Here is a 14,604-nt window from a genome sequence, read left to right on the forward strand (position 1 = left end):
TTATTGCTTGAAACAAATAGAAACAATTTATTGTATTAAAATTATTTATTTATTTTGTTAAGACGGCAGGAAAAATGAGGGTAAGCAGTAAAAACCATCATACTATTCATGCATTTAATCATATAACTTGAGTAATTTTAAGTAAAATAAAATATAATAATAGGTGTTTAATAAAACTCTATCGAAATATGCCCTTAAATATACCCTAATATGTATCTAGAATAGTTTTTAGATTGATTAGTAAAAAATATATTTTTAAACTTTTCTTTTTTAAGTTGATCGAAGTAATTGACGTTGTGGTTATTTAACTTTGATTCATGGGAAGAGTTATTACATTGTCTCATTCGACTTTTAAAATTTCAACTGTAAACGGAATTGTTTAAATTCCTAAGAAATGTTTTTTCCGAGTAGCACTAAGAAATAATAATAAATGAATAAATACAATTAAAAAAATTAGTAAATTGCACTATTTTATTTTTTTTAGAAAGTTGCGATGAATTATAAGTCATTATTTTTTTCAATTTAAGAGCGAAAACGATTATCTTACGTAAAACTTATTTTAATATCGCGGAAACTTATTTTCATTTAATATACTTGTGAATAAGGCCAAGATTCTGAAGTGAACAAATGAAAAATTTNCGAAAACGATTATCTTACGTAAAACTTATTTTAATATCGCGAAAACTTATTTTCATTTAATATACTTTGTTACTAAGTGAATAAGGCCAAGACTCTGAAGTTAACAAATGAAAAATTTCAGTTATATTCAAAAAATATGAAGATGTAAGTAAAAATCGACATGTTTTCAGAGAGCCAAAATTCAAACCACGTCTTTCACGTTTAGCCAGTTCTGTGTTGGGCAGTGTTTGAAGCAAATGTTTAGCTCGTTAAAATTAAGGCACCCATTTTCAAGACTTGCAAGACGTGAATGAGGAAAACGAAACTGTTTTAAAACAAAAAGTGTTTTTTTTTTTTTTTTTTTTAAACCAATGGAAAATAAAAGTAAAATACAAAATGAGAAGCACCGTGTTAGCCGAGAGTAAAACAGAGAATTCCAGTGCAACTCTTGCTCAACCAGACGCGTTTTGAAAATTTAAATAAATGAAAACAGTAGATAAAACAGTTATCAAAAATGCAATAAATCACCTTTTTGCCGCACATGTTTTCAATATTGGGGATACATTGAATTTCGATAATGCCAACATTTTTAACCACCCGTGTCACATCAGCGCATTTTGATACTCACAAATCTTATTTTTATTTATACTTATATTATTTATGCTAAATTTCCCTTGTAGTTTCTCAACATTTCTACACACGTCAAAATGCATTTTGCCTTGCTATACCACTCTCGGCCACTGCGGTTTTTCTTTTTCTTTTTTTTTGTCTTTATTAAATTTTTTGTTGTCTATGTCACTCTCGGCTGTGATTTTTCCTTTTTTTTTTTTTTTTTTCCTTTTCGTATTTTGCTGGCAACTTCACGTTTTCTGTTTAGAATCGCTTCGGTTTTCTTCTAATCGCTTCACGTATGGCGATTCTTTAGAATGGGCTTCTATTTCTGAGTGCTCCAAACATGTCCACTTTTATTACCATTTTCATATTTTTAAGGCCAATGAAGTTTATACTTTTAGTATACTACATTCGAATCTCAATCGTTATTTTGATAAGAATTTTATGCTGACTAAGACAAACATTTGTATTATTTTAACAGATGCGCTCCATAAAACATTAAAAAAATTGCATCTATATTAAAATTAAGAAGTTATTTGANTTTTTTGGGTTACTCTGTATTTGCTATTTGGTACAGTTTGTGCTTAAACTACTCAACACTTTAAAACATTTTTTTATTCTTTAAAAGCAAAGTATTCTACTAGCCAACTATATTATTTTCTCCACATCTTTTCAAGATGATTCATTAAAAATAAAATACTTCATAATATAGTATGCTCTTTTCCATCCACCTTTACTTTATGAGGTAAAAGAGTAGCACGCTGACCTGGAAATGCTAAGATTTTTACTGGAAAACCTTCAAAAATCTGGGAAATTTGAAACCTGATTTGAGTGGCCACCCTGATAATATATATTTTTATATTAGACTTTAATTTGTTAACTTCGTTTTTTTTATAATTAATTACTGTTATTTTAGTATAAGTTATTATCAATCAATGTTTTTATTTGTAAATTGCATTTTTTTTTAATGAAGTTTAAGCATAAATTTATATTAATACTTTTCTCCATTTTACTGTTTAATTAATTTTATTTTATATATATATATATATATATATATATATATATTGTAAATTGTAGAATTTGATCTATATTGTTTAATGAATGGTAATACTCGTATACCTTTATTTTTGTATGTTATGCATTTACAGCATTTTTTTGATTTATGAATAATATGTTAATGTTTTTTTTGCATGTAAAAGTTTTTTCTTACATTACTTATATATGAATTTAATTTAAGTATTAGTACACTTCACATAAGTTTATATTATTACTTTATAGTACTACTTTATTTACATTTTAGTTTTTTAGTATGTTTACTTGTTTAATTTTCGGAGTTCGATTTACTTGAATTTAAATAATGTATTTAAGTTTCTGTATTCTACGCATTAGCAACTCTTTTTTTTTATTTCATAATGTGTTTTGCTTTTGTAACATTCGTATTGAGTTTTGCTTATTTTTATTTTTTTGGTACATTATTCTGTCTAAGGAGTTTCTTTTTAATCTTTAGCGTTATAAATAATATATATTCTTATATTTATTAGAGTTTAAAATGTTAACTATGTTTTTTTAAAATTACTTTTAGTTAAATGTAAGTTATTATCAAACAATTTTTTTTTGTAAACTGTATTTTTTTGTTATAAAATTTTAGCATAAATTTATATTAATACTTTTCTCCTTTTTACTGTTTAATTTTTTAAGCATAATTTTTCGTTTGCAATTTATAGAATTTATATTTATATAATTTATATATAGAATTATATAGAATTTATATCTATATTGTTTAATGAATGTAATACTCATATACCTTCATTTTTGCACGTTATGATTTTACAACATTTTTTGATTTATGAATAGTATGTTAATGTTTTTTTCTACTTTTTTTGCTACTACTTTTTTTTAACGATATTTGCACGCGACTTTTTTGATATTGCGTAAAAAAGAACGTTTGATAGCAAGCTTAAAATAATTGGAAATAAAGATAGAAGACACTGACTAACAGCTATTTAAAAAGAAAAAACTAAAGTTTCATGTGTCTTTTAGAATATAAATTAACAAGTTTTAGACTTAATAAATATGTATAAAAACTATTTCTAACTATGCATAGCAAAAAATATTATTTCTGATTCTTTTTTTATTAAATCTTTTAAAATTTCCCCCAAGAAAACTTTGTCGAAAAATAATTTTACAATACAATAATTTTTTTTTTCTGTTTAGTATTAGTACACGTTAAGTATAAAACATTAATATTAGTTTTTGTGTTCATTTAATTTTAGCTTCCAAGTAAATTTTTAATGTGATTTACGAAATTCTGATTTTCTATTACTTAATCCATATTATTATTTTTGTTTTTATATTTCATGCCTTTAGATAATATCTTTTCGTATTTTAATATTATTTCAAAACTGTAATATCTGCTAATTAATTTATTGTCGAGTTATTTTAATACACTTTTTTGAGTTATTTACAGAACTCCTTTTGTGTTTAATGCCTTCAAGTTTTTTCTTGATTTTATTTATGCAAAAGTTTCACCTTAATCTGTGTTTTGCTTTTGTAACATATATTGATTTTTGATTTTTTCGTACATTATTCTGTCTACAGATTTTATCCTTAGCTGTATATATATTTTTATATTAGACTTTAATTTGTTAACTACGTTTTTTTATATTTAATTACTTTTAGTTTAGTATAAGTTAGTTATTATCAATCAATATTTTTATTTGTAAATTGCATTTTTCTTGTTATAAAATTTAAGCATAATTATATACTAATACTTTTCTCTTTTTTACTGTTTAATTAATTTTATTTTGTATATAACCTTCATTTTTGTATGTTATGCATTTACAGCATTTTTTGATTGATGAATAATATGTTAATGTTTTTTTGCATGTAAAAGTTTTTTCTTACATTACTTATATATAAATTTAATTTAAGTATTAGTACACTTCACATAAGTTTATAATAGTATTACTTTATCTACATTTACATTTTAGTTTTATAGTATATTTACTTGTTTAATTTTCAGATTTCGATTTACTTGAATTTAAATAAGATATTTAAGTTTTTGTATTCTACGTATTAGCAACTCTTTTTTTTTATTTCATTAATTTATGTATTAAATTTAGTTTACTGTTAAAACATTTAATATTAGTTTGCATTAATATTAGTTTACATTAATATTAGTCTCCATTAATATAAGTTTCCATTAATATTAATTTATCTTTATTAACTGTTTAGTTTCTATAAAATTTTATTTTTTGATTTACAAGATTATATATTCTAAATTTTTTGACATATTTTTCACTCATTTTTTAAATAAGTATTACTTATTAGAAATTATTTTTTCTACGTTTTTTTCTTTAATTTACTAAAGTTCATTTTATTTTGCCAAATAAATAATATAATATATAATTTGTGCTTTATGTGTTTACAATTTATCCTTTCCACTATTTTTCAGTGTCAAATTTAGACTACCCTTTACTTTGTGTTATGAGAATTAAAAATCCAAATCTGTCATATTTTTACTAAGAGAAAACACACTTTGGCGTCTGATGACATATTTTAGAAATAGATATACTAATTATTTGGCTTATTTAAAGCATTACTATTTATTAAAACAAAAGTTATTTAGGGTGATATATCTTTTTTTTTTCAACTCACTGTAAGTAGTTTACACTAATAGAACTATTATTATTTCCATCTATTGTTATCCTATTTTTGTTTAAGTTTCAAAATTTGTTACTTATATTTTTTCAAAAAAAAATTTAATCTGGTTTTTAAATTATTTTTACTTTAGAATTACATTGGTATTCCGAATTGTAAGCAGTTTTATTTAATGTCATTTAAAGGTAGAATTGAATTGCTTAACTTTCGGAATTTCGTTTCCTCTTACTTTATAGGTTGAAAATTTTCTAAACTTATGTTTGTAGAAGGAAAAAAAAAATTACATACATTTTTATAAGGTTTAATTGAATATTACTACAATTGATATTTGTCACCAATTATTAGTTCTGTCAAAATGTACCCTTGTAATGTTTTACTGAAGAATTACTTTAGTTGTATTCAGAATATATTGTTAAAATTTTTAGGTTATCTTGTTTAATTGCAAAATTAAATTATTTTACTTGTAGATTTTTGATTTGTATGCTATTGTTTAATTTAAAAAATGTAATTTTATTTTGAATTGTAAGTGATATTTTGAGCTAGAGTATTTTTTGCACTTTTTTCTTTAAATACTTTTAATTACTCTACGTTTAGCTTTAGTAAACTTAAAAGTAGTTTTGTTTCAATTCACTGCTGAGTAATTTTGTGCTGCTGTAGCACAACTTCATTTTATTATTTAGGTTATTAATATTGATTTAATTACTAACAGTTTTTTTATCTTTAGATTGAAGTTTTACTCAAATTAGTTCTCAAATTTGTATTGTATAAGATTTTGTATTATTGCAATTAATTTTAGTAAAATATTAGTATAATTAATTTATTTTTCTTATTTATTTTATTTCGTTTATTTTATTTAGTTAGTTAATTTATTTATTTATTTCTATGTAATTATAGATCTATTAATTTTGCTTATATGTTAGAATATGATTTACTTTCTCTTTTATTGATTTATATTTTATTTCATTTTTTCAATTTTAGTTTTGCGAAAGTTTATATGAATTTTTTAATTAATTTTAGTTTAATTTTTTTATTTTATATTAATTTTTCTTAGTTTATTGTTTAATTGTTGTTATTGTCTTAGTTTATTGTTTCTCGTGTATCATACAGAATTTGATTTTTATTTTATAATTTTATTTTTTGATTTTGATTGATTTTTTTTTGATTTTTATTTTATGATTTTGATTTTATTTTATGATTTGTTTAGTTTTAATTTAGTATTTGTTTGCATCAGCAATGAGAAAAACTCTGCAGATTTTCTTGCAATTCTGAATGATTTTAATGGCAATAAAAAAATAACATCATCCATAAAAAAAGAGTGATGTTATCTCATTTTGTTAGCAATTTTCTGAATGAACGAACATTTTTCACTAAAAATTACACTAACTGAAGGAATCTTATCTGAAATAAATATTATTTTTCAAACTTATTACATTCATATGAATTACGCTGTTTTTTTTATTTATTTTTCTATTATCACTTCGCTGTTTTTATTTTTTTCTGTATTTTCACGTTGATTATTTTATTAAATTGGATACTTTTATTGATGTATTATAGCAATTCAGAAAAGAAGAAGTTTCAGGTCAATCTTTTTTCGAGCACTTTTTCTGTTTGCAAACATGACTTCGAATTTATAAGTCTTTATAATGAATTTAATCTACATCTACGCATTATAAGTAAATAACATTTAGGAAATATCAGAAGGAAACAATATTAATTAACCCTTTATTTAACCCATCCTCCTTTTTTACTATCTACGAGAGATCATTAATAACTAAGGCAGGTGTTTAACAGTTTACTACTAAGTAGAACTTTTTTTTACGTTCAGACATCAGTAAAGCAACAACCTTGATTTTGCTTCACTGATAAGAAACAAAGGTCTCTGTAATCAATCTATAGTTTCAAAAAATTATAAATTTTAAAAGATTTAATTTTAAGTTAATGTAGATAGAATTGTTTAATTCTGTAGAAAAATATTATTTAAAAAATATTGACTCGTTTTAGAGGAAAAAATTTTAGATTGTTAAATGATTTATAATTTCTTTTCATATATTCAGAAAATGTATGAAAGGAAATTAGAGAAATATTTTAGAGAATTTTAAGCAATATTTCAATTATACAATCTGAAAACAAAAGAACCGTCTTCCTCTTTACTACTTAGAAACGAAGGCCTTTGTTATCATTCTATAATTATAAAAAGAAATGTGTTATAAAGAGGTAATAATAAATGTTTTTTTTATTACAGTGTCTACAACAAAGGAACTCAAACCTGTGGGACTGCGTTGCTTACAGCTGTAGAGTCATTCTATGAAGTAACATATTTTAAGGGGAAAATCTAGTTTAAAATAAATTGAGTAAAAACCACTAACTATTACTATCCCCCTTTCCTTGAGCTAATTAGAATTCTATCCTTATATACTTCAATTATAATGGAATGTGACACTCAAAGAAGTTTCATCATCAGTTCACAAAAAATGACAACGCTAGAATCTAGATGGTTTCTTTTGTCAAATGTTTTACAGATTGAAAGAAAGATCTTACAGGTCTCCCAGTTCTTCAACCTCCTTTCCGGGGATTTCACAATGATCTAGGATCTACTGGAAGTCGTTATAAGGACGTTGTTCAATTAGTACAAAACGAATGCTCTATTTAGGATCGCTTAAATTTGATTTGCTTCATTATGAACTTGATCCTCTATGTATAATAAGTTCGAACATTTTATTTCAGTATTATATTGAATGCAGGTATATTCATATACTGGTGAATGTAATTAAAATAATATTTTGTGCTGGTGTCATCATTTACCTCCAAAACATAAGTTTTAAAATCAAGTCTAGTCATCGCAGATACATTTTAAATTTAGAGAAAGTCATTTATGTACTCAATATAATTTTATTCATATTGACCTTTACCAACACAAATACAAAATGCTGTGCTGAACATAAACTGTTATAACGTGTTGTCTTAGCATTACTACAAATTCTAGTAATGGGTAAATTAAGTAAAACTTTTTCGGTGTTAACACTGAAAAAGTTTAATTTAATTTACCCATACAGTTTTATAAAGAACGTGTTCACTTTTAATTTGCTTGATATGAGCTGTTAACCGATAATATCGATTAGGGTAGGTAATTACAAAAATATTTAAAAATAAACTTTTTTTTTAAACTTTTTCTGGGAAAAGGGATCAGTGATGCAGAAGTAATATACTGTATGATACGGATGCAAAACAGGCGACTCGCCAGCAGCAGCAGGATGTTTACCCCAGTCGTATACTGCCCGCGATAGCCCCAGAACGTAATAAAAACTTAGAGACTTTTTTTTTTTTTCGAAAATAAAAAGAAGACTGATATTAAGTGGTGCACTGAAGTTTTAGAAGCTTATAATCTTAATATAGTTTTTCGATCACTTATCTCAATATTTTTAATGCCACAAAATAATAACGCAATACTTTCAAATTAATATAATCACTTTTAAAGTTCTATGATACCATTTCATAGCTAATGTGAGTTGCTTTTCGTTTGTGTTTCCGAAGGTTTTTTGTTGGTTTACTACGCCTTTTAAATACGATATGGTAACGACTCGCAAATTTATGTGAGATAAAATTCGAATCGAGATCATTTTCTTCATGAGAAGTGCAATTCAAGAATAATAAGTATTTATATTCAAACAAAAAAAATTACCCTTTTGAATTGTTAGCCCTTTTGATTCGTGTCTGTTCTCATTCGCTTTAACGAGAAAAAGGTATTACAATTGTATGCATAGCAATATAAAGTGTAATAATGCAAGCACAAAATCGTCTCTGGATTGGTTTTAAATACTGCTATATATATGCTACGGTGAATGACCGAAATCTGGAGAATGTCAACAATCACATACTAGGTTTGGTGAATGTCCGAAATATTTGTTATATCCAATTTTATATTAATTTATTCGTTGATATTATTATATTTATTTGATATATTTATATTTATTCTATATTTTAATACTTACTGATGATAGATTAGAAGAAACACCAGTGTTTGGAGTATTGGGCAAATATATACCGGGCAATGGCACTTAACCTTAAAAAAACATCAGTGTAGGGTTAAAATATCGAATAAATGTAATTATATCCACAAATAAAGTCATATCAAATCGAATGTAAGCGAGTATGTGATTGTCAACAATCACGGGTGAAAGTCGACAACCACCGATTTCGGTCATTCACCTTAACATATATATATATATATATATAAAAATTCCATAACTACCAGTGAAGGAAGGTAATTTTGTTTCCTTCTTTTTTGTGTTATGTACTAGACTAGAATTTTAATGTTTGAATTGAGTCATCGGTATCAACCATTCTATGTAATAACTCCATGAATCAATAGATAGCGCAATCAAAATTTTAATGAAAATCTCCAGCTAACTTTTTTTTTTACTTGCCACAGTTAAGTATTTAAATTGATTCTGATTTTTAAAATACAATTAATTATAGTGCTAAAAACTTCAATATTGATGACAAGCATTTCTATTAAATAAAGTAAATAATTAATTACCTAAAAGAGGCAAAAACGTTCGCTAATTCACTTTTTCAAAGCGAAAATTAAAAACATTTCATCTTGACAGACTTCATAACATGTAAAAGAAACTAGTAAATTATTTTTTAAAATGGTTAATCATATTAGTAATTAAACATACAATAAATTCAGAATAACTTGAATGTATAAAATTTTTTTGTTTTTTTATTAATTGAAGGTTTATTGGCTATGTTTCTTCTAGCCAGAATAATAACAAATGTGAAAACAATTTTGTTTTGTAAAAACTTGCTCATCAATTCACGATTAAAAAATATACAATAATTCAGGTAAGTTTTTTTTTTAAACAGCCTATTCTATGAACTGTAGTGGTGCCATCTGTCAATCTTTTATGTAAAACTCCGAAACGGCGTTATAATTTTATTTAACACAAACTTTATCTAATTATATCATGACTTCCTTATTATAAAAACTAAATTTAAACTAACAATATTTAAAATATGTAAATTTAGAAAAATAATTCTCATTTAAAGTAGTCATTCCTTTAATTATACTACTCATTTACTAATGATTATTGAAGTATGAATATTTATAAAATTTTGCTGTGCAGTCACATAACAGTCATTCATCTAAAATAATTATTCATTTAAATATATCCCTAAAAACCAAAGCTTGTTAAATTCTTTTAAACTGATTTGCTGATTTATAAAACTTCGAGCTCAGCAGGATTATTTTCAATTTTTTAAAGTTTTTCACCCAATTGTAATTAAAATAATTTTTTTTTGTTTCAATTACTTAATACTTTAAATCACAGATAGTTAGAAACCCAGATAAATCCCATTGCTTTCATAAACTATGGTAACATTATTTAAGTAAATATGGTTGCTTGTTGTGTTAATTAATTTTAGTATGGGAACGATCTTCCATATCAGTGGCATACATACACTCAGACGCGTCCCCTATATGATTTGTAAATTTAGATTTAGACTTAACACAATTTTTTTAAAATAATAATATGGAACAAGAAACATTCTACTTTAATTTATAAAATTAATTTTAAATTAGTTTAATATCATTTAATAAGGAATTAATAATTCGAATGGAAAGGCGAAATCAAAGCATTGTATACACTTTAAAGTGAAATTTATCTCATAGAGAAAAGAGCTTGCACTGAATTAAAAAATCTTATAAAAGATATTTTTATTGTAATTCATTTAGTAAGGATATACAACCTTTTTTGACTGATGAGTTGATGGTAATTTTAAATTAAACAACAGTGTTTCAGACACAATGCTATTATCAGTCAACTTAGTAACATATTTGCATAAAATTAAATTCTTTTAAGCAAATTTATTCAAAGTCGAAGAATACCAAAATCTTACTTTGAAAAATAATATGAAGATTGGGAAAACTTGATGGTTTTTTTTATTTTTTTTTATCACATCACGTAATACAAAAAGGCATAAAATGAATGAATTAAAATGCTCTTGAATTGAAGTAAAAAATAGAAGAATATTTTGTAGAGCAATATAAATGAGGAATAATATTTTAATTCAATAAATTAAATTGTTCTCATTTTTTTACTAAACATTTTTTTAACTTAACTCTATTTTCAAGAATGCTTTAATTTCAGAGAAAAGTAAAGTTTTATCACTAAGAAGAAACTTTTTTTTTCTCTATTAAATTTGAAATTAAACATTTGTTTCAATGTCTAAATTTCAGAAGAAAAAGTATTCTTTTCGAAAAATAGCTTCTAAATTGCATTTCTTCTTTTTTTTTGTTCTAAAATTACCAATTTAATTTTACATTCTTTCACGAATGTCTAAAGTTCAGAACGAAAAAAGTAAATTATTCGCCCTCTCAATTNCCTCTCAATTAAAAATCAGAGGTAAAATAAAGTTTTCAGTTTTAAAAATAACTTCAAAGTTGACTTTTTTTTTTAATTATCATTTTTTTTTTAATTTATTTAACTTGGTATTATTTTCATAAATGTGTAAATTTCAGAAGAGGCGATGCACATTATTCGCTTCCTTAAATTAATTTTAGGGAAAAATAAAGTTTCGTACTTGAAAAATCGCTTTAAAGTTTTTTTTCTCTATTTCTAATTTTAGATGGGGCGAAACTTATTATTGGCCCTATAATTAAGTTTCAAAAGTTGAAAATAACTTCAAAATGAAAAAAAAGCAGTTTTTACTTTCTAAAATCACCAATTTAACTCGACTTAATTTTAGCTGCGAATGTTCTTCGCCCCCTCACTAAAATTTCAGAGAGTGCGACTGTTCCCTCTGCCTCCCCTAGTTGGCACTCCAGGAAGTTGAGGTTATAGCAGACTAGTATAAACCGAACAATTACTTTTATTCTCCTTGTAATGATTAATGCATGCAATGGGGCGAAGACAATGGAACAAATCAATATTATGATAAAAAGCAAGCAAATATTGAAATAGAAAATTTATACGAAACCAAACGTTTAGAATTATGAAAAAAAATTCTGAAGTTTCTCGTCATAATTTGGGTTAAACGAAGATCTGTTTGCCAGATCAACTCAGAACAAAGAAATAGGTTGAATATTTTCTTGAAAGCGGGTCTTTGACGGAAATTCATGATTTAACTGCAAGCACAAAGAATTGATTGTTAAGAAAAATAATAGAGTTTTAAAATTTTAACTATCAACGGTTTCAATTTAAAAAAATATATGTATTTCTTTTCTCAAAAAATTATATATAGATTTCTTTATATATAACCATCATAGGCTAGGATACTCAAGGCAGATAGGAGGGATTTTTGTCATAGTGGAAAAAGGGAAATTCGACATTTCGAACGTAGTGTAAACTTTCACATTCACGAAAAACCTTTATCAAAAAGGACTTTTTATCAAATGTTAATTATTTTTATTACTTAAAAATTTGGGCAAATATTTTCAGAAATATCAAATTTTAGCTTCAGAACAATTATTCGATACATTTCGTTCTAAAAGATTCCAACTTTTTTACTGCCCTGCAGACTAATATATTCGGACCCTATTTCCTACTCCTAATATTTGAGCGTCAGGAATCCAAATGCTTCGAAAGAAGTGGTATGTTTATTCAAGAGAAAGCGCGTTTTCTCGTCTAATTTCATAACTCGTGACGTGAAAATTGCTAAGAATCTATAAATATAAGAAAATATTTTTTACTCGGCCTTTCATCACGGAAACTGCGGTTTTTTAAAAGGTATATGGAGCCCAATAAAAATTCCAAATCTTTTTTTTTTTTTTTAAAAAAAAAGCAAAAAATTGAATAACCAAGAACTTTTTTATCCAATTAATAGTTTCAGTGAATTATAAATATTTTTATTAAATGCTGCAGATGCCATATAGCAGTGTTCCCCAACCTTCTTATCACCATGGAGCTGTCAACGTTTGATAATTTTATCGCGGTCCGCTGGGGGGGGGGCGTTGATTGCTTACATTATAGATTATTTTGATTNATATTATAGATTATTTTGAATTATTAATTTTAATTTAATTGTATTTAAACACACCTTCAAAATAAAATACAGTTACACCAAAAAATAAATATAAATGGTTTTAACTTACTAGAACGTTAAATCAATGAGAACCCTGAGCTTGTTTCTTTACAATGAGACGGTTCCATCTGGGCGTAATCGAAGACAATAAATAATACATTACAAACATTGAAAAATTTATGCCACTACCGTCGGGGGCTCCTTTTATTTAAATCGATAAAATCTTAATGGAACACAGATATTTTTAATTTGGGGTATAAACCTAGGAATTTAAATTTAGTTTCAATGAAATGGGCGACCTGGTACCATTTGACCCACGGACCGGGGGTTGGGGAACACTGCCATAAAGAATATAAAATCGTATTTTCCCTAGAGCCTCATACATATAAAACATATTTTCCCTAGAGCAGCGTTTCCCAATTTTTTCCGGATACAGAACTTGAAATCATTGATGTGGCAGAACACCTATTTAATAAACAAAGAGAAACTACCATGAATTTTGAAATGAAGAATTGATTTTTGGAATTGCTTTAACATTAATAATATTAAAATTAGGTGTTGTGTCAGATGGACGAATTCTTGTGTTTAGTTTATGCATGAACTGAGAATGAATAAAATAAGCCGAATTTCAGGAAGAAAAAAACAAACAAATTATACAAACATTGAAAATGGCTATTAGAGAAACACTTTTCTTTACAATTAAATTTGTTTACTTTCTTAGTATTAAAAGTTTGTTGGACACTACTCCGACCCGCCCTCATTCGGGCATACGGAAGCATGTCCCACTGTCGCGACAGCACCCTTAAGGACCGCCATCCGAACACCAGCGCTGTGCCCAGCCGGGCTCAGCCAGCGGGTACCCAGAGAATAAGTTGGAGGAGAATATAGTGCCCAGAGAATAAGTTGAGTTGACTACATTAATGATGATTTCAAAGCTCTTAAAGGAATCGAATACCATGGCGATGAAGAATAGAATCTAAAGATGCGTAAGTCCTTGTCCCACAAGGAGCTGTCAATCAATTTCACTAACGATTCAACAAAACAAACTTTTATTAATTTTTACTGAAAAGTCCATTACTGATATGTTTAGGGAGACATTTTAGTTTGAAAGGAATTATCATAAATTGCATTTGGTAGATCTATTTAGCGGAGTTCTTCAAAAAAAAGTCCCTTTTCACTTGATCTAAAGAATGCATCCAATTTTTGTTAGTATTTGTCATATTTATAAAAGTTAATTTTTTAATGCTTACCCATTATAAGCCATCAAACATTTTCAGCCCTGTTAGAAAAAAGGAATAAACGAAGGTTCAATAAAACACATTAGCTGATGTTTGTTATTTTACAAAGCATGAAAACATGTGAAGGTGTGTAACGTAGTGTAAAAATGTGAAGTTAATTTTAAAACTTGTTATATTTACATTTTTAACATAATATTGGAAGACCTTTGCTTGTGACAAAATTAAAGTTATCCAAATTTTCTAGATGATTGATTGATTTGTTCATTTGCGTCGCACTAGAGCTGCACAATGGGCTATTGGCGACGGTCTGGGAAACATCCCTGAGGATGATCCGAAGACAAGCCATCACAATTTTGATTCTCCGCAGAGGGGATGGCACCCCCGCTTCGGTAGCCCGACGACCTGCACGCGAAGTCGAGCACTTTACGGCAGAACAATCGATTATTGGCAACTT

The sequence above is a fragment of the Parasteatoda tepidariorum genome, chromosome 3 (genome assembly GCF_043381705.1).
Source record: "Parasteatoda tepidariorum isolate YZ-2023 chromosome 3, CAS_Ptep_4.0, whole genome shotgun sequence".
NCBI lineage: Eukaryota > Metazoa > Arthropoda > Arachnida > Araneae > Theridiidae > Parasteatoda > Parasteatoda tepidariorum.